General features: G+C 31.3%; 1 protein-coding gene across 2 annotated transcripts in view; it reads left to right on the top strand.

The window, feature by feature from the left end:
- Positions 1–1,548: 1,548 nt before the first annotated feature.
- LOC132752320 (neurocalcin homolog) overlaps positions 1,549–26,594 on the top strand; it is a 56,147-nt gene continuing 31,101 nt past the window's right edge. Inside the window, exon 1 of one of the 2 annotated variants that reach the window (XM_060742631.1) lies at positions 1,549–1,666. The gene's annotated coding sequence lies outside the window, so the exon portion shown is untranslated. Of the gene's footprint in view, positions 1,667–23,368; positions 23,510–26,594 lie in introns of those variants that run through there. The other variant, XM_060742629.1, reaches the window with a different exon arrangement.

A 26,594-nucleotide genomic window follows, 5' to 3' on the forward strand; every position in this document is an offset into this window, starting at 1 on the left:
GATATTGAGCATCAAACATGTTCTAATAGGTGTCTACCAAGTTTGTTCAAATAAAAGCCCTGGGGTCAAAATTGGCCCCGCCCCAGGGGGTCATTGATTTTCCCTATATGCATATAGTAAAAACTTAAAAAGTCTTCTTTTAAAGAACCAAAATAGCTAGAGTTAAGATATTTAGCATGAAACATGTTCTAATAAGTGTCTACCAAGTTTGTTCAAATAAAAGCCCTGGGGTCAAAATTGGCCCCGCCCCGGGGGTCATTGATTTTCCCTATATGCATATAGTAAAAACTTAAAAAATCTTCTTTTAAAGAACTCAAAGAGCTATGGCTAAGATATTTAGCATGAAACATGTTCTAATGGGTGTCTACCAAGTTTGTTCAAATAAAAGCCGTGGGGTCAAAATTGGCACCGCCCCGGGGGTCATTGATTTTCCTTATATGTGTATAGCAAAAACTTAAAAAATCTTCTTTGTAAAAACCCAAATAGCTAGAGTTAAGACATTTAGCATGAAACATCTTTTAGTGAGTGTCTACAAAGTTTCTTCAAATAAAAGACCTGGGGTCAAAATTGGCCCCGCCCCAGGGGGTCATTGATTTTCTTTATATGTGTATAGCAAAAACTTAAAATCTTCTTTGAAAAAACCCAAATAGCTAGAGTTTAGATATTAAGCATGAAACATCTTCTAGTAAGTGTCTACAAAGTTTGTTCAAATAAAAGCCCTGGGGTCAAAACTGGCCCGGCCCCAGGGTTGTCATTGTTTTTAACTATATGTGTATAGTAAAAACTTTAAAAAAATCTTCTTTTAAAAAGCCCAATGAGCTAGAGCTTAGATGTTAAGCATGAAACATCTTCTTATGGGTGTCTACCAAGTTTGTTCAAATAAAAGCCCTTGGGTTAAATTGGCCCTGCAACGTTGGGGGCTGGGGGGGGGCCTATATACAGGTGAGCGACCTCAGGGCCATCATGGCCCTCTTGTTTAAACAACATTTCTCAAACAAAAAAAGTGTTGGGGGCCTAAATAAGGCATTTTTTCACCATTTGAGACAACAAAAAAGGGGGGGGTGAAAAAGGTGTTAAAAGGTGTGTATATCGGGTAATGGGTTAAGTGCTCAGCTATGGTGCAATATAGGAAACATAGTCATGGTCTCAGTAGGGCTCAAACCCACAATCTATTGGTTGAAGGGCATACACCTTGTTAACAACTTATCCATGCTTTCCATGTTAGCATAAAGAAAATCTAACAAAGTTGACATTGAGAAAAGAATTATATCTATAAACTACATGTATAAGTAAGACTATAATAAATGATGTTTTTTTCTTCAGAAAAAATTTGTCCTCTTTACTTTGATTGGTTTATTTATGTTTCAATAAAAATGAGAAAATTGTAGTGATATATTTGCTCCAGTCACAGAAACAAGCACTTACTTTAATCCAGCCAGTTCAGAAAATAGAATTTACAAATAGTTAGTAAGCCATTCACCTGAAACATCTTCAATGTAAACTGGCAATGTTTCAAATTTTACACTGTTTCAAGAAGAAGATATTCTATCTTATAATAGTTTTCAATGAATCATGCTCAAAACTCCAATCAATATCTGTGTTATAAGCCATGGTATTTTAATTTTTATTCTGCAAGCAACTGAGAGATTAATTAAACTGATGTAAGGTAGGTAATAAGCTTTGTAAAACTGAAGGTGTAAAACTTGCTGGGTAATTGTGTGGAGAATTATTGTTGAAAAGGATTATTACAGAGTAATTTTGTTTCGTTTGAAACTTAACAGAATTTACTTACATGATTATTTCTTGGCACTTGAACAAACTTATAACTTTATAGTGTTGAATCTAATTGAGTATTTTATTTAGAATTTACAGCAAACAGTTATTCATTTAACATCAATTTATGCATTGTTTCAGAGAAGTATGTTTATTCATTTAACATCAATATATGCATTGTTTCAGAGAAGTATGTTATTTACTATAAAGTTCATATATTGAAGGACTAGAAGGGGAAATAATTGTAAGTTTGTCATTTCATTTAATTTCAAGTTTTATTACTCTTAGTATACTGGTGGCAGCTGGCATACAATGTAGTTATGTGTAGATATGGTTTGCACTGTACACCATTCAGTCAGTACATATTTTGAAATTTTCACATACATGTAAAATGAAAATGGAATTAGTGTGTTCTAACAGGACCCACATTTTTCCGTTTTAAATATAGAAGAACTGAAAGTGTGTGTTATAATGCAATAAAATCACTGTTGACTTCTATATTGAGACATGTGACATATAATCATTATACATGTGACGTAATCTCTAAGTCAATGCGACGCGCTGAAAATAATTACGGAAACAAATCAGGCGCAATTTAGCTAATAATATCAGGTATGGCAGCATTCATTTGTTGATGTTGTGTTAGAATCGCAATAATATATCCAAATCGGTGATTTTATCACTTGATTAAGTCACTGTTTGTCGTTCGGATGCACATCATAATATCACTCGGGCTGCGCCCTTGCGATATAATTCCTCGCATCCAAACTCCAAACAGTGATGTTATTGAGCGATAAAATCACTGTTTTGGATATATTATTTCTTAAATATTATATCAGTTATTGCCTGGTAGTGTTTTAAGTTGAATATTACAGCTTTATGCATTGGAACAAAGTAGATTATTTGGTGATTGGATTGGTAGTTAAGAAGGTTAGTTTTGGTGTAAAATAGATTAGAGATAATTAATGAAATAACTCTGAAACCCAGATAGGTCATCATTTTTATTAATTACGAATAAAAAAAATGATCTAATCGTTTGGAATTACTAAATTACTTACTGGCTTTGAGATTAAGGTAAAAAAGACAGAGTTTGTAACTTGTAACTATAACAACCATATTGTGACTGTAATGATGTTTGGAATATAAGTGTAATTAGTATAAAATTGAAATATAATGGTATTTAGACCTGAATGATGCATAATAATCACTGATGAAACTCTATAATTATCATAGATGATACCATATAATAATACTTGTGCAATTTTAGTCTTACTGTGCTTCCATGACTTGTTTTTGAGTAATACAACATTCGTAAGAAGTAGACAACTAACAGATTATGACACTCGGATGTCAAAACATGTTGGAAATTAGTCAGAAATTAAAATACAAAACATAAAATAGATCAAAATACCTGACATTGTTTATAGTCTGCTATGATTGATTTTGAAATAGAAAAAATCCAATATTCAACAATAAATGAAGTGATCTTTATGACATAGATTACTGTGTCAATAGTATTTTTAGCTGCACTTTTAGAAGAAAAATTGGAGCTATTGTCATTACCACAAGTGGTGGCGTCAGCATTCAGGTTAACATTTTTTTGGTAATGTTTTCAAAAATGGTCATTAATTTAGATACTTACAAAGTTTTTACATTAAAACTACATATTGATGCACAATGATTAGGTCAAACGTCAAATTGTCACTGGGACCTGTGAAAATGACCATTCAATCAGAATGCATTGACCCAGAAACTTCAGTCTGTATAAAGATGCATTTTGGTGTGTTTCCCTGCCACATGTTAAAAGGTAAAGGTCACTGGGAACTGTGGTAACAAAACAATGCCCTTGTTTGATCCTACAAGTATATCCTTCAAAACTTTATTTTCAACCACAATGTAAAATCAAAGAAAATTTGGTTTAATATCCATAACTAAAATGTGAATTTAAAATAAAAAGAGTTCACTCATACTAACATGCATTTATTCACAGGATGCTCAACCAGACCAGGATTATAAAAAGGTGGACCAAGCCTTTATTTACCATTACAACAATCTAATCAAGCAAGTCTCTAAAATTGTGTGGTTTTGTGATGTATTTAGGGATAAATTTGATTATTGTTTTAAAATATTTTAAATCAGTAATCTTTAGCTCTGTATCAATGAACTGTGTCTTGTGTCTTGTTTTACAAACAGTGGTATTTGAAGGATAATGTTCTTGGCTGGCTGAAACATGGAAGGCTTTGTAGTTTGACCTGCTCAGCTTTCCAAATGCACATTTTTGTAGTGATGTATCAAAATGATAGTTGTGACAAGTTCATGAAGAAATTTCAGCAACATCTACTTTTGATTTTTAGAATTCATAATTTATAACTATTTCACATAGTTTTTATCAACCATCTCACTTTCTGAAATAAATAGTTATTTATAAATTGTTTCTAGATTCTTTAGAGGCAAAGTGTAAATCAGATTTACTTCTTCAGTTAATGAAAAAACAAACATCATGTTTGAAATTATAAATGCATTCTCAGAGTTGGCATCTACCTTGAGAATCTTTGACAACATATTGATAACTTAGAACTTAACTACAATGGAAACTCTGGTTTTCTGTTCTCTTGGGCTTATAATGTATGTTAGTGTTAAAGTCATTGAGGCCGAGTTAGATAATCTAAACTGTATTTTGAGATAAGAACTGTTTTTTTACTTGTTTACTAATTAGAAACCTTTGATTCCTTGGAGTTTAATTTTCTAGATCATGCAAGCAGTAACAGGTAATTTAATTTAAGAAGAAATAAAACAGCAGTAATATTGCGTTAACATGGGGTGTTAATGATGTGTTAGAATGTTGGAGAGATATTTTATAAAGATAGTGGATTTTTTTTCATTGACATAAGTATGATTGAAAGAACAAATCAGTATTATGATTTTGAGTAGGAAACTAACTTAAGAAGTGTAGAAGGATAATAGCCCGTCTGAATCAAGTGTAATGATACACCTGAGTTGAGAATATATCAGAATCATTAACTCCATAACCAGCACGGTTTATATTAAATTTTGAATATTCTGATATTTATATTTCGCAACCTACAAAGTGATGGGTATTTAATAATAATTATGCAACAAAATGTATAAGATGTTGATTTTCCATCAATGGCACCTTATAATGGCATACCTGTATTATGAATTTGTGTTGTAGAAAACTTTAACACATTAATTTCAAATTTTAACACAGTGTCCCACCCAAGGGCACAGTGAGGGGAAGTGAGCACATTTTTAAGCTTTTGTTCTCCAAATGACTTATATCACTTGTATATATGCTAACTGTTACTGTAGAAGGTGTCTAGCTCATCTGCCCCTTGTGTGCTTTCTGTTTTCAGCTTTTATGACTGCATGGATGTACAATGTTAGTGTGTTACAGCAATTTCTTGTTAGTTAGCTGTTTAAAATATCAAATTGCATCAACACTAAATCTTGATTCCTTTCTTGATACAGTAATGACATCATTTGTTGCAGAGTTATGGCCCTAAAAAAGTCAAAACAAGCATATTTGGCATTGTCTGCATTATTCAATATGAACCAGACTTGTAAAATACTGTTGTATCAGTTCAACTTTAAAGTAGTGTTACTCAGTTGAGTGATATGTGCAATATGATGGCCCTCATGTGTAAATGTGAATTCTTGGTTTAAAATGTGTGTACTGTGACCATCTTCTTATCTATTTAACACACTTTGAAAGACAAAATGCCTTCAGTGCTCTATTTGCATGTAAATTATATCTATTTTCAGACCTCATGCCATAGGTTAAAGATGAATTAATACAAATTCTGCCAAAGATGTTTGTCTAATACTTACAGTAGCATGAGGTCATATGAAAATTAGAAACAATCACCATAGAAAACGATTCATATTGTTGTTTAATATTTTTGCTGATTTTTACAGCAGATTTCTATAAATAGCTAAAACATGTGTGAGTTCAGAATTATTGTAAGTATTTACAGGTGTTACAGGTAAAAAAACTCTGAAAAAAATCTGACATACAGGTAAGTGTTTTGGGTGTTAGTGAAATTGATAGTATATTAATTAATATAGGAGTAGAAGAAGTCAGTTAGTAGATGTCTGATTAATGCCACCCTTGTTGGTAATATGTTAAACTTCTTCATAAATTGGTTTTTGACATTTCTGATTAGAAGATAATTAGCTCTTGTTATTTCTCCAGGTATTCCACTTGCTTTAGAATTAAGATATAAAATTTGTTAACAAGTTTCTTGTTTTGTTACCAGTTATTTGTTGGAAGTATTACAAAACTGCTGTCAGAATATTTGTTTTTTGAATTCTTTTTCTTGTTTGTTTTTGTCTTTGTAAAGAAAATATTTAATATGAAAATTATTTGATTATCATTCATAATATTTTGTCCAAATACATCTCATGTAATTAGGTGTTTAATTAAGGTGTTGCAATCATCTGGGGGGTGGGGGGAGGTTTCTGACTGAAGAAGGCATTCTATAGCATGACTGACTGTGATTATCTGGTGACCCTATGTATGATGGTGGCCAATATTCTTCTATTCTAAGCCAATTGTTTAAAGTTCTGGCTTGTATAAGGTGTATAAACTTCAGTGTTTTCCTCAGTAGCTGGTTATTATTAATTAAAAAGAACAACAATAAAGATATTGGTGAATCAGAATTTTTTCTTGCTCCATTTCATTTATTTCATGTACTGTATGTGTACATTTGTTCCTACAGTATTCTTTAGTTTTTATTGCCACACTTAGTTTACATAATACCCATGAAGTAATTGCCTGCATTCCTTCTTGTTGTGCCTGCTATTATCTGAGCTGTTAATTTTTTGTCAGTGAACAAATTAGTTTCTAACAATTTAAAACCTTCCTGTAATGAGTTGAAATTTATAGAGACAGGGGTGTTTTAGGAAACAGAAAATCTATATATCTTGAAAAACAAGGAAATTTTATGTAGAATTTCAATTCCAGGAATTCCAAGATAGAAGTAGAGGAAAGGGGAGGAAGTAACTCTTTATTTAACCTTTATTAGTATCTTCTAAGATTGAAGGACAGCTTGTCAGACCATTTTGGACATTTGAATGATCCGAGTTTTGAGGAAATTTGAAATACAAACATTATTATTAGATCAAAAATTGTTGTCAACTTTTAATCTCATTTCAGTATTAAGACCACCTGAGGTCTTCCACAAACAATAAAGCTAAAATCATTATGATCTAAAAAAAAATCACTTAAACAAAATGGAATTATCATGATTTACCAGAGATCATCCATAAAATGATTTAAGATAACATATTTAAACCATCCTGACTGTATGAACATTAAAAGTAGAAAGTTATTAGAGTTCTTGTTTTTCAATATTTGAATCCTGGTGGTAGAACAAGTTGATTTGATATCTGGGGATGAATACATTGTGAAGCATAATTCTCTGTACTGGAATTGTCGCAGCAGATCAATACATTGCCTTTGTCACAAGCTTTTTAGACCTAGCATTCTACACAGTTAGTCAATTACAGCCATATATTGAAAATAATTGTGCTGGTAGGCCAGGTGAATAGTTACTCTGCTCTAGACATTGCAGCATTTTCTCTACTCTATAATTATTGAGGGGAAAAAAAACAACAACGGTGAACTTGTGACTGTGACAGGTAGTTGTGAGTACTGGTAATGAGTTCTGTAACATACAGGGTTATCTGTCAGCAGGATTAAAACTTCTGTGTTGATAGTTTACATCTGTAATACAAACTGGAACAAATTTGATTTGATGAAATCAAACACTTGACCAATACTGACTTCATGTTTGGAGTGTAAAATTCTAAAAAGGAAAATTTTAAGGAAATAAGGTAAATTGATATTTCTTTTTTGTGATTTTCATAAAAGTAATTCACTAATTATTTATATAATATTCAAAATTACAATAAGACATGCTATTGTCAGAGCTATTTACTTGTATAGTAAGACAACTCAAAGCCATAATGCTTTAAAAGTTAAGTGTTGAACAATGTGTAAGAAATTGTTGGGAAACTGTCGTGAAAATAAAATTTGATATAAATTTTTGTGGACTTTTAAAATGATCTTGTACAAAACCTTATATATTGTTTCCAAGAATCAAAATAATGATTTTGTCTGACGTTTGAGCTTCACTGTTAAAAAAAAAATACAGAGAGCGGTGTCTTTAACTTTGGCATCATGCAGTTTTTCTGCCTACAGGGCAGTACAGATGCGGTATAATGGTTAAATTTTTTATACCAGGCACCTCACATTGTCACTGTACTCTTTGATAATTGCTTTTGTTAAATAATGTTTAGACAAACATGTTTAACTGAGACTGTTATAATTTTGAAAGAATTATGCCCGACTTTTCAACATAGAATTTTTCCCAAATTAACTTTTGTTCTGTCTAGCAACTGCTTTTGTTAACCTGTATTATTAAGTATATGCTATGGTATACTTTTCAAGTGTTGTTTTTGTTGTCATTTTTAATTTTCTGTCTTTAAGTGTTGATAGTTTCATCTTTTTAGTACTTTAGTAAGATAATTAAACATTATTTGATTCTAGAGAAACTACATAAGAAATAAAAAATATTGGTACCATGTAAAATTAGTTTTCCCCTTCCTTTAATTTTGCAATCAATTTTAATGTAACATTTCTAGAATACAAATTTAAATTAAGTGAAGCATATCATATACAAACATAAAACTTAATCGGATATTAATATTTTATAGGAAAAGCACTTTGATGTGTAATTGATTGAAGAAAATTACAATATTTTAGATCAAATAAAGATACATAACAAACTTAAAGCTGTAAAGATGATTGAATTGTAAAATATAAAGTGGAAAATATCAAAATGACCTTACATTATTAAATAGAATAATGTGTACTTCTCTGATTCCTGCTGTAGTGCCTGAAATAATGCACAGAGGGACACATAATATTACCTGAGGTTTTTCTCAGCAGATTTTAATGTGAAACTCAATTACTAGTGATGATTTCAAAGCCATTAAAATCATTTTACAGCTTTAAATTAGCCTTTAAGCTTGTTAAATGTCCTATAACATGAATAATTTAGTAACAGAGTTAATTGATAGTTGAAATGACACTTAAGGTAATAACTTCATCAAATATTTTATATGAAAGAATTAACATGATACTGTTTGGGCTCCATCACTCTAAATGAAATTAAAAGTCAAGATGGTGGGTTCCTTTGTAAAATATATTTAGTCCTGTCTAATGTCACAAAAGTAGTTGCAGTTATTTAGTGTGAACCCATCTCATATTTACAATATGAGATTGAAAATAGTTAAACTTTGGCACTGGAATGAGGTTCTTGGATGAGGTTCTTGTCTAATATTTAATGGATTATGTACAATTTTGCATGGAATAACTAGTAAACCTTTGATATTAATAAAAACACTCACTTTTTTTTGTCTCAGGATGTTGTAGGTTGCCAGGGTGTGTGTTAATCCAACACACATTTATTGATGTGCCCCATGGCTCCAGGTCCTGGCGACTTCTTCTAGATGCCCACAATGTTCCTTCTTCCATTGAGACAGTACATGGGTCAAAATGTGACATATTGTTACTTATCCTTATGGTAGATAAAACAAGGTTAAGATTTTTCAAAGTGATGGTCCAGTTTGTGTTTGTTGAAGGTTGCATAAAGTTTCTACAGGGAAATGTATGATACCCACAGTCAAGTTTCATGGTGATAAAGTGATCAGTTGGTGTGTGCCACACAGCAGAACTAACATCAAAGTTCAGCAACAACACCTGGTTTATATCAATAATTAACATATTGAGGACATGCTATCTCTTTTGATGGCATTTAATGAGTATTGGTACCCAAAACAGGCATAGGGCACATTTGTCTTGACAATAATGGTCATAATGTGACCACTTTTGGCAAGAGAAGTGAGTTTTTCACCCCGGTGCACCTGACCATAATAATAGTACTTTGTGGGACTATCTTTAATATATGTAGATTTCAAACCAAATCTTTGGTATGCAAGTATGTTCAAGTTCAAACAAGGTTCCACAGACAGCCTGCAAATATTGCAACTGAACAAATATTGGTGTTCAACAATGTCAAAGAGTTATTTAGTTCAACAATGTCAAAGAGTTATTTAGTTCAACAATGTCAAAGAGTTATTTAGTTCAACAATGTCAAAGAGTTATTTAGTTCAACAATGTCAAAGAGTTATTTAGTTCATGCCAAACAGAAAACTGCAAGTCTGTTATTTATGCACCAAGTGGTAGAATAGGGCTTAATTACCTGCTTGCATTTTTTCTTTGATTTAAATCTTGTTAATGAGTAAAACTTATATTGCATTTTATTACAGTGAGAGTCATTTTACAATCAAACAATTCTTAGAAATTAATACATAAATGTACTTTGTCTGTCAGCCACAGAGCTAGTTTCAGAGAGGTGTAAAGGTATTAATTTTATAAATGGCACTGTATATGTGAAAATAACAAACATTATACAGTACAAACATGACATCAAGCTCACCAGAATGTTAATCACATTCCACGTAAGTATGTCCAACCTGCAGGTTAAAACAGAAGTACATTTACTAATTGCTCAAAAAAGTTTTGTGACAATATATGTATTTAAATCATTCAAAATATGCTTTTTTGATTTGTTTACACAAAACATGCAATTATATACACATTCAAAAATAGCATAGAAAACAAAGAAAATGAATGCAATACTCATTTCTACAGAAGCTGATTTAATACAAGCAAGACAAAAGCAACAAATCAAAATATATCACCAAGAAGAAAAAATGAATAAAACTTAATATGAAAACATCATTTTCACAACATAACTGAATGAAAAGCTGAGATCACACTAAAAATCCCTGAAAAAACACACATGATTGAAGAAAGTGGTTTCAACCAACGGGAACATACCAGAAAAATGCAAATAGAATGTTCAAGCTTCAGTTAAACAAGCCAGAATGCAAAATTAATGCCAAACACCGTCAGAATAGTCTGATCACAAAACAAATCATCAATAGTGTTTCTATGTGTATATGTTAACCCGAGGGATTATCTTATCATATTTGTGCAGCCAGATAATGTCACAGGTGTATAATTATTCTCTATTATATTCTATATCATTTTCTCATTAAATAACATGAAGCAATAAGATTCTGTATAAATATTTGAAGAGGTACAATGTAATGTTTACTATTTGAACAGTGTGGTTATAGTAATTTCTCATCTAGGATCAACAATACTTTTTTATTGAATTTTGATTAGAAAATACTAATGAATAATTTTAAAAAATATAGCTTAGCCATAGTTTGTGTATTTACTTTTTGGGATGTATTGCTCTTTGGAAACTTTACCCTCATGAAAAAAAGATTGTTTGCATTATGTATAATCGATAAAATTAAAATTTACTTGCTTTCTTAATACAATTATATTATAGGTATACATTGGAGTCTTCTATATGCGGAAGCTACCCAGTAAATTTGCAGAAGGTCAGTTGTTATATCACAATAGCAGGTGCCAGCATACCTGAAATAATATGCCAGCTTGCCTGAAATAATATGCCAGCATGCCTTGAAAAAATACTTGCCAGAAGGTCTAAAATAAAACACTTGAGCATAACTGGATTCATTTTCAGCTTGCCCTTCAGGAAAGCTACCATATGATAAGCTGAGCAGTGATTTAATACCCTACTTATATCAAACAACAGATTTAAGTTTGATAAAAAAAATTATTTAAATTGAACTATTTTTAAGGCTAGAGAGTGTAGTGATATGCTCACTGTGAGTTTTTACAACTTAATGACTGTGTGCTCTGACTGTGTGCTCTAGGACTAGTCAAAATATATTGACGTGCCAAAGCTTGATTCTGAGATATTTTCGTTCTGGGGCAGAATCACGCTTTAACGTCAAAACCAAAAGGAGACCTTTCTGTGGTGAAACGTGGATTTCGATGTTAATGTAAAATTGCAGACAATTTAAACTAAGAATCTATTCAACAATACAATTTTAAGGAATCAACAGCACAAAAAGTGTTAGACTATCAACTTAGAAGAAAGTAAACCACGTTAGTTTCATTTCAACCGTCTTGTTTGTGGTACCAACGCCGCCATATTGTGGATGTTGCTAACAGTAAATGTAACATGTTTACGCTAAAAATCGATATTGTTCGGGTACCGTGCGTGAATGTTGTCATTTTTTTTTTTGCGTGGCAAAAAAAATATGAAAAACTGTTTAAACAGTGCTTATTATTCTTTAATGTTGTTATTAAATTAATTATATTTATTGCTACATTAAAATAAATCGCCAGGAAATAATCTTTAACCATTTTTTCTAATTGATTGAAATCTTTAAAATGATGCGGAGAAACTTTTAATTTATACCTCCTTTTTTATAAACATGTTTATTAAAGGATAAACAAATAACTGTATTTCATTAAAATTTTATATTGTCACCACTCTGTAGTATTACCTATGTTAGAATAATTATGTAAGTTACAACTTGCTGCGTATTAAAATCAAGCAACTCCTTGCCTAGGAAAGTTTTGTTTTTCGCAAAACGTGCATTACGCTATGAAAGATTTTTTGAATTCAAACGGTAAATTCTTTGCGTTAATTTTTCATTCCTCAACAGTTTTCAGAAAAAGTAAAACTCGTTACTCCGAGCGCCCATTTTCGTTTGTCTGCGTGTATATGTACCATTTTCCGTGTAATAAAAGACTATAACCATAGCATACCGTAATGGCCTGGATATTTCGGTGTTGTTTTAAGGGAATGTTCAGGAAAAGTTTTTAAGAGTTCTGGTATAGAAAATATATTCAACCATGTATATTTATTTTTTGAAACGTTACGTGTCAACTATTCCACAACGCTGAAACCGGTACGCTGACCAATACACCACTTCGGAAATGTTGTCACTGCCGCAGTTTCTGTTTCTTCCTTACTTAAATTCTTCGTGTCAACTTAAAATTTATAAGAATTAAGTTTTAAATAAATTTGATTTATAGATAAGTATTTAAATTGGAGCCGTGATTCCTATCCGGAATCAGTTAAACAATTTTCCATGCTGACCATGGGTCCAAATTGTAAAGAAAAGTTATTTTTAGATTGTAATTACATGTACTTATTTTCAATTTATAATTATAAATATACTTGATGATTCATTTTAAAGACGATACTCTTACTATGCTTAAATTTCTTTCTATAATTCATTTATGAAAATTGTTTAAACGGTGGTAAGAATTTAAATGTGTTACGGTCACGAGTTTCCTCGGTATATTTTCCCGGCTCTGAATTAACGCAAGATATACATGTAAACCAACTTTTTAAGTTTTGAGTTGTGAACATTTGATATTTAGGAACTATTTTCAGGTTTTCTATCTAAATTCACTAGAAGGTTAAAAATTAATTGAAAAAAAAAAGAACTGAAGAGGCGCCGTGTTTTCTTGGCCGGATTTTAAAAGTTCGTTTTTCCAAAGCAACAACTTTAATACTTGGGCAGTAGCAATCTGTATCATATTATTGTTTAAAATGAGTTAACGTGTTGCATAACCCTTAAATCTTATATGATTGGACCAAGAATCAAAGAAATTACAGACACTTTGGGTGTGGAGCTCAAAAAACGCCTTTAAAATCCAAATGAAATGTATATTTGTCAACGTTGGGGTGCCACGTTTTGAATTTGTTGAAAGATTTTGTAAATGGAGTAAAACGGCGATAACCTCGATGTTTATTTCGGCTGTTGCGTTGTTTATATTGATGTTGAAGTTTAAAATTGACCATCATCGTGAAGAATTATATCTTCTGTGTCTGTGGGTCCAAAGGATTATGTGAAAATATTGGAAACGGAATAAAATACATGGTGTTTTTGACGGTAGGTGTGCGGATTTTTTCCGGCGAACATTTTTATCTTGTGTAACAGTGTATTATTATAGACGTTGAAATATGAAATTTTTTTTTCAAAAACGGCTTATATTAAGTATTTTTATATATATATACATGATCAGTACATGTGCTGGGATTGACAAATATGCATTTCTTTATTTAAAAATCGTTTTGAGCTCCACACCCAACACTTCTATGAAAGAAATAAGCGGCCGCAGCGTTTTGTTTAATGTAATATTGTAAAATAACCGCGTTGATTCTTCAAAATCCCACTTCGCCATGCATGTAATTTATAAAAGAAAATAATTTCTAAGACGGCATAAAAGTGAAATGTATGGAATAAATCTTTACTGTATACCAACATTATGAAAGTCTTTTGCAAAACAAAAAAAAACCAAACAAAACAAAAAAAAAAATGAAGCGGGCACCTGTTTCATGAAATAAATTTACCGAGTATTTTCCCTGTACCACGGTCATTTTAAAACAATTTCATACATACGTGTGTGTGTGTGTTTTTATTTCTTTAAACATCTTCAGAGAAACCTTTTTGGAATAAACTAGCAAAGAATTATGGACCTGCGTGGATAAGAAAATAAAAAAAAATAAAATTACATGGAATGTTGTTTCCGCACATACATGTATAATGTCGAGGCACCGGCGTTGACATTTATTCGTTTTATACGCGTTTGACATTTATTCGTTTTATTATTGATAAAAAATATTTTGAACATTGAAAATATCGTTTAATAGCTAATCAACATTAATATAAATAACAGACTGTCAAATTCCTTAGAATGGCGTCCTCTCGTAGTCGCTAAGGCACTAGAAATCCGTTCGTTGCTCTTTAAAACATATAAACCTCGTGTTTCTGCTATTAACATATTCCTATTTTTCATCATAATCGTGGGGAAAAAAATCTATAGTTACGCCAATAGGTCCCATGTCCTATATTTACTGGGAAAGCTGAACAAAAATATTTTTTTTTAATAAACTAGAAAAATATTTTGCGAGGAGTCCATTTACAGAGTACCTTTTCTAAAAAGATAATGATGATTCTGATATTTCTAAGAACGCTCTGACAATAACGAATAAGTTTTGCATCTGCCCCAATAAAATAATATTTTCATCCTTTCATAGTTATTATTTTTTGCATAAAAAAAAATGTCTTAAATATAACATTAAACTTGATATTTTACTAAGAGTGTTTCGGCGTTTCTCAGTAACGCAAATACTGTATACACACCAGTGTAGTAATCAACAGTGTATTTGTCACGTGACATTAGCGGCGATGTCTTTATTTTGATGGTTCATTGGTGTTTACTTTTCTATCAAAATCTTTATGTTAGGAATATTTTCAACAAATAAAACATGAAATTGATGTAGAAATGAATAATCTTTAAAGGTATCGTAACAAATTTATTCAAATATGAATTCTAATACGATTTTAGACGGTCCAAAGCTTGCGCTCAAAATCCCGGCGCAAATTTCACCACAGAAAAGGTACTTTTTACAGATGGCAATTAAACATTTTTGTATTTACATATTCTCAAAAGGTCAGAGTGAATGCCATTTCTTCTATACTTATTATTACCAGCATAATAAAGTAGACATAATGATGCACATATTACTCTCTAACCTACAAAGCTCACATATAACATGCTTAATGGGACTGTCAGACAGTTGCACATGTATATAATTTACCCTCTAACTGACAAAACTCGCATATAAAGTAGTTAAATTGGGACTGTCAGACAGAATTCTGTCTAAAAACACATTATCATAAACTTTGCATCTACAACAATAATAATGTGTCCAGGACACAGACATAGTGGTAAGAGAATCACTGTCCTCACCTCCTGATACAATATCAACCCCTACCTCCAAGGTCAAGGTCACACTGTTATCCAAGGTCAGCGTTGTCTATTTATGTGTGTATGTTGTGTCCAGTTCATAATATTTCTTATCCTGATGATGAAGGGATTTTAAAAATGTTCACAATAATGAAAGGATGTGTTATGCACAACAACCAGATGCCTACCTTCAAGGTTAAGGTCACACTTTGAGTTCAAAGCTTAACATGGTCTGTTATAGGGTATATTTTGTGTCTGGTATTTAACTTTTTTATCAACCAAGGGATTTTGAAATAACTTGGCACAAATGTTTGCAATAATAAGACAACAGTCATAGGCAACACCCAGACCCATACCTCAAAGATCAAGTTCACACTTGGAGGTCAAAACCTGTTACAGGGTATGAAGCCAAGTCAGTAAAGTATCATTGGTGAATCGCTAACATACCTTGATGGGACTGAGCATGAAATTGTCATACCCTGTATTGATTTTGTATTTGTCAAATTTTGTGTCTTAAAATTGTGATAACAACAATAAAAATATATTTCTGTTGACACATACACAGGAGTTATTTCATTATGTTTCTTTAATTTATTTATTGTTACTTGCATGTGCAGATCTAGCAACACTGAAAGTCCAGATCCATATCTCAACCTTTTGAAATAGCACAATTTTGTGCTTCCTTTGGCTGGGGACGTTGGTAACTCTGTTACAAATTCTTGTTTTACTAGCAGTTATTACTCTTGAACAATCAGGGTTAATTTGTTTGTTTACTCTGTTTATTTTAAGTGCAGAGATGTGATATTGCGATAATTCTATATTTGGACTCTTGTGCAGTAATTCTTGTTTAAGACTGTCAAAGTTTCTCCAAGATTGTCTATCATTGATCCCAGTAATTACGTTTATAATCACAGGTTATTGCTACCTCTGTCACAATTCAGGAGGCCATATAAAAAAGTCATATTTTTCTCAGTTAGATACTCTTAATACAATTGCATATTTTACTTGCATTGATTCACCTGCTTTAAGGGGAGGATTACATGATTAAGCATACATGTATGTTTGTCTGCAAATAGTTTATAGCCAATGTTTGTATGACATGTAAGCTGATTTTAATGTCATGATCAATGTTAGACAGTTCTTTTGTATAAATAATTTATATTCTGATGGAGTGACTTTATGTGGAGTTTTAGGTTTATGTTACATTTCCTCATCAAGAGTAACTTAAAGGTCATTTTGCAATCTTCCAGCTTTAATCGGTGGAGAAGCAAGCAGTCCAAACCTAAGGCCCATTCCCATTAAATTTTAAATGTTATAGGAGTACGCCTTGGTCTAATATAACAACCATCACCAACCATGCTCACAGACACTTGGGTGTGGAGCTCAAAACGCCTTTGAAATCCAAATTAAATGTATATCTGTCAATCCCAGCACAATTGTATTGATCATATTATATATCAAAAAAACTTAATATAAGCCGTTTTGAAAATGTCTATAATTATTATTGACGTTGAAATATGAAATTTTTTCAAAACAGCTTATATAAAGTGACCATGCTGACTGAATTTTCAATGTTTGTGAACAATTGTGAAGAGCAAACACTTCTTAGTCCATGAACTTTAACCCCTCAGCCACTCTTAACACCTCATTTTGTTTATTTTTTTAATCAAGCAGCTTGTTTTAAGTGCTTGACCAATACAACTGCCAATGTATATTCGTATTTTATTTTTTTTATTTGAGTATATTGTTTGTCATAAACAGGCATTCCAATATTATTATGATCCAGCATACTTTCTCTAAATTAGCATTGACAATTAGTCATACAATTTCAAAACAAAAAATGTTGATTTACTTGATATACAGTAGAAGAGGAATTAGAAACATCAGAGTGGTAAATGACTACCTTATTGGCATTTCTGTAGTTGATAATTTCAAATTTTCTCAGCAATTTCAATAATCTAATTACTTAGCACAATTCTATGGTGGTTTATTTGTGCCATTCGTGTTTTCGCCCCGCAACCCCTCCAAGTGAAAAATCAAGAATTAACAAGTTAAAAAGGGGGGGTCGCGGAACGAAAACATGCTTATTAGTGAGGGCGCTGGGTGAAGTTTAATAAATAAAACTTCGCCCAATGGGGATGCAGGACGAGATTTAAGAAATAAAGTGGCAGGGCGAAAACACGCTAATTAGCGCCCTTGCTAATTAGCGTGTCTTCACTCTGCGCCCTGCCATTTTAACTTTTTAATTATCGACTTTTTGCTTGGCAGGTTCGTAGGACGAAAACATGCTAATTAGCGGGGGCACTTGGCAAAGTTTTATTTATTAAACTTCTCCCTGCGCCCTGGTTTATAAGCGTGTTTTCGTCCCATGACCCCGCCATTTAATTTCTTAAATCTCACTCCGCGCCCCCGCGAGACGAAGTTTTATTTATTAAACTTCGCTCTTCACCCTCGCTAATTTTTGAGTTTTGGCTCCATGCCCCCGCCATTTTGACTTGTTAATTTTCGTCTTTTTGCTTGGCAAAAACAGGAATGGCACAAATCAGCCACCATACAATTTAGAAAAAGGTAGAAATCAAACAATATTTTAAAACTTTTATCTTAATATATACTTTATACAAAGATGATGGATATGCCTGCAGTGTGTCATCATAATTATGTGATATTAATGATATTTTCATTTCCAAATTGAATTTTAATAACATTACTCTTATCAATATTTTAATGAATATAAAATTATAGGGCTTTAAATAAATTATTATATGTGCGCTTTGAATTACTAAATGCATCATTAAATTTGATAATTTTACTTTTAATGTTATTAGTTTATGAAATATTTATTATACCACAGATGTTTTATCAGATTAGTTTTCCTATTTCGTTTTACTATGCTTAATTTTGAAACATTTCTATATATATAAACCTCCTTATCTCTATGACTTAAGCTAGCCAATGCTGTCACTGCTATAAATTGACTTAAGTTATGATTGTTACTATTATTAAGCTTCTGCCAGCCTCTTGATAATAATACAAGTTTAATTCTAAACTAGATATAACTACATTTTGATTTTGTCAATCCCAAGCTTACACTAGCAATGGAGTATAAGATATTTTGGTGTAGTTCATAAATTTTACTGTGCAAATATTAATTCATTTCCAAAGGTCAAAGGTAAAAAGTTTTAAAACTTAATTGAAACCAGTTTTAAGGTAATTAATTAATTGGCAATTTTAATATTTTTTAAATGATTTAATATGTTGGAATATTTATTTATAAAGGCAATTTAAAGGATTTGTTTATATTAAATCATGTAGATTTATATGTAAAAATTTTGCCAATTTAATTTGCTTAGGTATTAAATTTGGAAAATTTGTTACTGTTTTTTCCTTACATGTTGTAATTATATTGATTTTATGATTTAAGATTTGTTATTAATGTAGTGAATCTAATGATTTATGACCTAATATTTGCTAATTACCGGTACACTGATGTAACATATATTATATAACTATATTTTACAGAGCAGGATGTATTTTGGTGTCTTATGAGTTAATCTCAATGTATTACCCTGCTTCTGGGTTAACTATAATCTGGGAAAATGGAAACAATTAGCATTGTAAATTTGTCCTCTTGTTTTTCTCTTGACATTCATTGATTTATAGTGACAGAGACATTATAGGCCTGATCTTTTATTGAATGCTTTTAAATTCTAAATAAACAACATCCTCCTGGTGAAAGATAAAATTTGTGAATGGATTTTCTTTAAAGTGACTTTAATGGTCAGTTTCGATTTTTATAAGTTTTTATTAATGTCATAAAAGTTTAGGAGCAGATTGTAAGACATTTTAACTGTCATTTAATGATACTTTGTTAGTAGATATATTTATTATGAGCAAATGTTTTAAATGAGATATATGATGATTTAGTCCTGTCAACCTTGCTGTTGTCAAATATAAAAAGAAATCAACCTTAAATTTGTTATTTAAGATATATATATTTATCATTCTTAATAAGGCAAGAAGTTTCATTAAAGTATGATGATTTTGATGATTATACTCTTGCTTCGTATGGTATTAGTCAATAACAGAAAGATGCAGTTGCATCATACAATTTCTGTATCAGATTTGAACTGATCATCAAATAATATCAGGTAACAAACACAAGATGATTGTGTAGAAGCTGTAGACCAACTCAGCTAAAACATTTAAATATATATATACATGCATAAATTATACTATAAGGCAATGCAGGTATGTGCACACTTATGCCAAACATTGGACTTGTATTGTTTCTCATAATCAACATTGACCTCCTTGACTGAGTGGTTTAAATCTGGTTGCTGACTTCAAGACGCCTGGTCCTCAAATATTGCCATAGGGACTTGAGATTCCTTCTTCTTCTAGATGGCTGTTCATACCTGAAATTTATTCATGAAATGGCATGTCATACTCCTGCCATCAGTAAAGCTGGAGAGTTGCGTTATATTATTCAAACCCAACTAAACAAACATAATAAGCAAGATGCATAATCTCTGAAATTTGCACTAGCACAATTATGGTAAATATTATTGTTCTGGCTTGAATACAAATTGTATTCTGTAGAAATATTTTTTCACCAATTCAATCCATAAAGTGTATAAATGAACAAGTTTGTAGACTTCATCCTGCATTCTTTATATTGTAAGAGCCAGACTTGACTGTTTAATTGTATAAAACAAATACTTGCCCAGCAAGAGATAATCTCCAGTGGAAAGAATGTTCATAAAGCCCTCTTCCATCATGAAGTTTTTATTGCACAACTCATAAACTGAGCCCACTGAGTGGGTATTGTATATTTGATGTAATTAGGCATTGCTAACCTTTTCCATATGAGATATTACAACTCGTAAACATTAAGTAGTCATAAAGATCTCCATAAACGGCCTACTGAGCATGTTACTTTTACAAACAAGTCGCTGCAGACCTTTCAATAATAACCTATGACTTTCTGACATGGTTTGAAAACATTGCTATTTCATTGTTACTTTATATAGGTGGATATTATTAAGTCTTCTTTTACCGGGAGACTATGTAAATACTGACTTTTAAAAAAAACATTATTGTTGACAATAACAACAATCTTTTAACTCTGCCATTGCCATTTAAAACTCTAGCAACCTTCTAAGTCTGTAGACCTTTTAAAACCATTGCCATTTAAAACTCTAGCAACCCTCTAAGTCTGTAGACCTTTTAAAACCATTGCCATTTAAAACTCTAGCAACCTTCTAAGTCTGTAGACCTTTTAAAACCATTGCCATTTAAAACTCTAGCAACCCTCTAAGTCTGTAGACCTTTTAAAACCATTGCCATTTAAAACTCTAGCAACCTTCTAAGTCTGTAGACCTTTTAAAACCATTGCCATTTAAAACTCTAGCAACCCTCTAAGTCTGTAGACCTTTTAAAACCATTGCCATTTATAACTCTAGCAACCCTCTAAGTCTGTAGATCTTTTAAAACCATTGCCATTTAAAACTCTAGCAACCTTCTAAGTCTGTAGACCTTTTAAAACCATTGCCATTTAAAACTCTAGCAACCCTCTAAGTATGTAGGCCTTTTAAAACCATTGCCATTTATAACTCTAGCAACCCTCTAAGTCTGTAGACCTTTTAAAACCATTGCCATTTATAACTCTAGCAACCCAGTTAGATTGCAGATGTTTTAAATGCAGTGCCATTTATAAATGTAGCAGCCCTGTATGCCTACATCATACTTTTCAAAACTATTGTCATTGATCTCTAAGTCTACAGAATTTTTAAACCATTGTCATTGATAACTGTAGCAGCCCTGCAAGTCTGCAGAATTTTTAAACCATTGTCATTGATAACTGTAGCAGCCCTGTAAGTCTGCAGAATTTTTAAACCATTGTCATTGATAACTGTAGCAGCCCTGTAAGTCTGCAGAATTTTTAAACCATTGTCATTGATAACTGTAGCAGCCCTGCAAGTCTGCAGAATTTTTAAACCATTGTCATTGATAACTCTAGCTGCCCTGCAAGTCTGCAGAATTTTTAAACCATTGTCATTGATAACTGTAGCAGCCCTGCAAGTCTGCAGAATTTTTAAACCATTGTCATTGATAACTGTAGCAGCCCTGTAAGTCTGCAGAATTTTGAAACCATTGTCATTGATAACTGTAGCAGCCCTGCAAAAAGGCTGCAAGTCTGCAGAATTTTTAAACCATTGTCATTGATAACTCTAGCTGCCCTGTAAGTTTGCATTTATATGTTTTATTAAATTCATTGCCATTTATAAGTAGCAGTCCCAGTATTATCTGCAGATTGTTTTCTGTTTCCATTTATAATTATAGCAGCCCTGTGTTCGTCTCTATTGCCATTTAATGACTATAGCAGCGCTGCAGACTTTAAAAACATTGCTATTCATGACTTGTAACTCCTTTTATGTAATGAACGGATGCTTCATTGACTATTGGAGCTGTGGTCTGGTGGGCAAGAAAGGCACTGAAAACTTTGAATTTCTGTTAATGAAGGCCACTCATAATGGATCATGTCCTTTTCAATTTATCATTGCTTTGTAAATGACTTTGGTTTGTAAAATGAATCTCTAATGAGAATGATAATATATGGAGACTGGTGAGCTGTGTGGAAGAGATGTATACTTTAGTACATCCAGTGATTACCATATTGATCTATATACTCCTATTTCTTTTATGCAAATATTTCCAATGAAATAAAGTATATTACTGAAATAAAAGAAAGCTAACCAGATGGGTTTGATAATAAGATAGTTAGATATTTGAGGCTAGCTAGCTGTGTTCAACTTGTTTTTATAAAACTATTTCTTTAACTTGTCTGTGTTAAAACATATAGCTAGCAGATATTCTGTAAGATGATAGTGGATTAGGTATTAGAACATAAAAACAGTGTAGCTGCTGCTAAAAGTTAATAATGGAGTGTTTCCCACTTACCTTGGCTCTCCCGTGAAGAGTTAGAGGTTTTCTATTTCATAAAATTTATATTAAAAAGAGAAATTTGTAGAGCTTTATGTTTCCTGTAATTTGTAGACTTTGTAAAACTATATTTTGTATATGTACATGAAGAGTGAAATTTCTTAGAAAATCATAAAAGAGGTTTATATTTCCAGCAAATATTAGATAATTTTATAGTTTTGTATTCTTGTGTGAATTCTTTGTATGATTTAATATTAGAGCATATTTCTTTAAGCCTCACAAAATGTGTGTAATGTTTTGATTTTGGAAAGACTATTCATTGTACATATTAAGTAATATTTCAATATCAATTTTCTTTAAATGTGCATTAAACTGTATACGGTATGTTAAAAGTCAGGATGGAGTTAGTCTTTTCTTGATATGGACAACATTATATATAAGGTCTCTCATTGATGACCACTGCTTATTGCTCTATGGACAGCAGCTTTTAGGTTAAATAGATATTCTTTTTCTTAATTGTACAATTATAAATTAAATGTTTATCTGATATTCTAAATGTTACAAATCACTGCAACATCTTTATTATAGATCAAAGACATTTGTTTTAATTAAATAACTACTTATGGTTACTTATTATTTACTTTTGAACATTTTGAGTTTTTTAACTTGTATTTAAGCCATATGTTGTTGTTATGATTAATCTTTTGAAAGATTTAATGATACAGACAGCTGATAGCCAGGTATTGGAAAATAATGAAGATATGTTCAAGATGTAATAACATACTGACCATAAGTAAGTTGTTATGAGGCAATTTATTACCTGGTACTAGAATAGTTGGTAGAGGGTATGATATTATTAGTGGGCCAAGGATGTATTGATCGGTGGAGATTTATTACCAGCACTTACATACATCTCTCAATTTATGACTGTATATGATACAAGATAGAGAAGGGGAGGATTTGTGATGTATGGAAATTAAGGCTGACAAATTAGTGGGAAAGTAAAAAGAAATTAGTTGAAAGTAAAATTGTGGATATATATTTTAATTGGTAATTCTCTCTTTGCTTCATTTTATGGAATTAGCTTATCTCTGACAGGTCAGAAAATGTTTTCATGTTTATTGGCGGCAATAGAAATGGCTGAGTTTTATTTCACTGACTTAAATGGTTTGATCGATTGAAAGTGCTAATGTGGTTCCCTTCTAAATGAGACAATAATTTAATGAAGGAAGATTTACACAGTCTGAGAGTCTCTGTAAATACAGTTTGCCGTTAATTCTTCTTGCTTGTTTTTCAAGCCCAGTAATCCTATAAACACTATATTTGTATTCTTTCTTTAAAGTAGACAATGTTTTTTCCCTCTTTTATTTATCTGTATACAGGGCTCGAATTTAACACTCGCAAACTAGCAAAATGCTAGTTGAAAAATGATTTTGCGAGTTAGATTTATGACAACTCGCAATTTTTTGCGAGTTGAAGAAAAAACGGAATACACTTGTCAGGAAAATCGGGCGTAATATTCGCAAGTACCAAGTATTCGCCAAGTTATAAACTATGCGCGCACTTGCTGTCTGGTTTACATTTTCTATACCTTAACCTCGGTTAAAAACGTAGACAAATTTAAACCAGTCCAAATGTCATTTTGTCCGTGTAAATCAAGCGTGATCGGAATAATATGTCTAAACAAAAAATAGCGACTTGACTTCCCACTTACTGAAGCAAATGTGTCTTCAGATAACAATACTCTGAGTACAGAAGATGATTCACAGTCTATCAAAAGAAAGACAATCAGACCTTCAGTTTAAACGGTTAAAAAATGGGAGAAAGAACTGCACGTCAGTCTTGCGTACGAACTCGATGACGATGGAAATGTTGCCAAAATATTTTGCACCGATTGTTGTGCGCATAATCCAGACTAGACATTGTCGGTATGGCGACAATATTGCATTATTATTTTTTTACAGGTAGATTGACATTTGATAAGAATCCTTGTCCCCTAAATCAAGTTTTTGAGTAGAAAGTTACGTTGCTGATTCGTACCCCGGGCAGTTCGAACTCGTCCAAATAAATTACAATTTTAATTTTGTTATTCTCTATATCCAGCAACAACTTTGTCTTTCAGCAAATCAAATAATTAAACTTAAAAATGAAGTATTATAATTTTTTCATGCCCAATTTCATGATTAAGTCAGCTGTTTATGCAGAAATAAAAAAATATCTTTCATATCAATCATGTTAATTTAATCATTTATTTCAGTGAGTTAAAATATAAGATAGTTTTATTCTTTATTTTGAGTTGTTCCAACATGACAATTGAGATACAACAATTGAATGAACTCAAGTTATAACAAACTACTGTAAATTCATGTGTTGTACTACAACATTTATTAATAAAAACATTTTCAATAAAATTCATTATTATGATACATAATTGTAACAACAATTAATTAATTATTATGGTACATGATAATTCAAACAATTAATGAATGTACACAAAAGTTTAAACAATTTTGGAATTAAAAAATCATTGTCGTAAAAATTGCTAGTTGAATTCAGTTTTTGCTAGTTAAAAATTTGTCCACTAGCAAAAAATTGCTAGTGGCCAAAAAAGTTAAATTCGAGCCCTGAATACACTGCCAGCAAACTAATAGAGATTTATGCTCTCAGATTACAATGTTTGACAGTTGATGAAGAGAAACATTTATATTTTTTAAATAAATATGTCATACTCAAAGTTTGAGTATAATTAAGGGTAATCATGTCTCCCTGCTCTCAGATAAATGAGTTACCCCATGCTAAATAAGATAAACTAACTACCATAAATTAATTTGTCTTAATACTGGCATATTTTGTTTTCTAAGGAAATTAATGATTTTGTAATGAAATGTTAATGTGTTTATGATTATATTTTATTATTAATAAGTATTTATTATATAATTATAAACTGTTAACTTTTTTTTTGGAGATATTATTGTCATTTATGTCAGCTCATTTTAAATAGAATAAATGGAACCAATCTTTTGAGTATTTATGAATGCAAGAAACTACATGTATGATAACTGTCAGTTTTAATACCAAATGATATCTTACAAACAACAATTACTGGGGGAAAAAATATTAGCTGACTACAATGCTTCATTTAACATCAATGTAGCTATAATTTGTTCACATAAGTTAGTGATATATTTCATATATGAAATCAATATGATGTAGTATCAGTATATATACTGTATTGTCCAGGTTTATCAACCTTGATATAGCAAGTTTATTATGGACATTTCTAATATTGATTGAATTTCTACCATATGTGCTGTCAGGGCTCGAATTTAACTTTTTTGGCCACTAGCAATTTTTTGCTAGTGGACAAATTTTTAACTAGCAAAAACTGAATTCAACTAGCACTTTTTACGACAATGATTTTTTAATTCCAAAATTGTTTAAACTTTTGTGTACATTCATTAATTGTTTGAATTATCATGTACCATAATAATTAATTAATTGTTGTTACAATTATGTATCATAATAATGAATTTTATTGAAAATGTTTTTATTAATAAATGTTGTAGTACAACACATGAATTTACAGTAGTTTGTTATAACTTGAGTTCATTCAATTGTTGTATCTCAATTGTCATGTTGGAACAACTCAAAATAAAGAATAAAACTATCTTATATTTGAACTCACTGAAATAAATGATTAAATTAACATGATTGATATGAAAGATATTTTTTTATTTCTGCATAAACAGCTGACTTAATCATGAAATTGGGCATGAAAAAAATTATAATACTTCATTTTTAAGTTTAATTATTTGATTTGCTGAAAGACAAAGTTGTTGCTGGATATAGAGAATAACAAAATTAAAATTGTAATTTATTTGGACGAGTTCGAACTGCCCGGGGTACGAATCAGCAACGTAACTTTCTACTCAAAAACTTGATTTAGGGGACAAGGATTCTTATCAAATGTCAATCTACCTGTAAAAAAATAATAATGCAATATTGTCGCCATACCGACAATGTCTAGTCTGGATTATGCGCACAACAATCGGTGCAAAATATTTTGGCAACATTTCCATCGTCATCGAGTTCGTACGCAAGACTGACGTGCAGTTCTTTCTCCCATTTTTTAACC

The sequence above is a fragment of the Ruditapes philippinarum genome, unplaced genomic scaffold, assembly GCF_026571515.1.
Source record: "Ruditapes philippinarum isolate M1 unplaced genomic scaffold, ASM2657151v2 ctg606_1_1_1_1, whole genome shotgun sequence".
Taxonomy (NCBI): domain Eukaryota; kingdom Metazoa; phylum Mollusca; class Bivalvia; order Venerida; family Veneridae; genus Ruditapes; species Ruditapes philippinarum.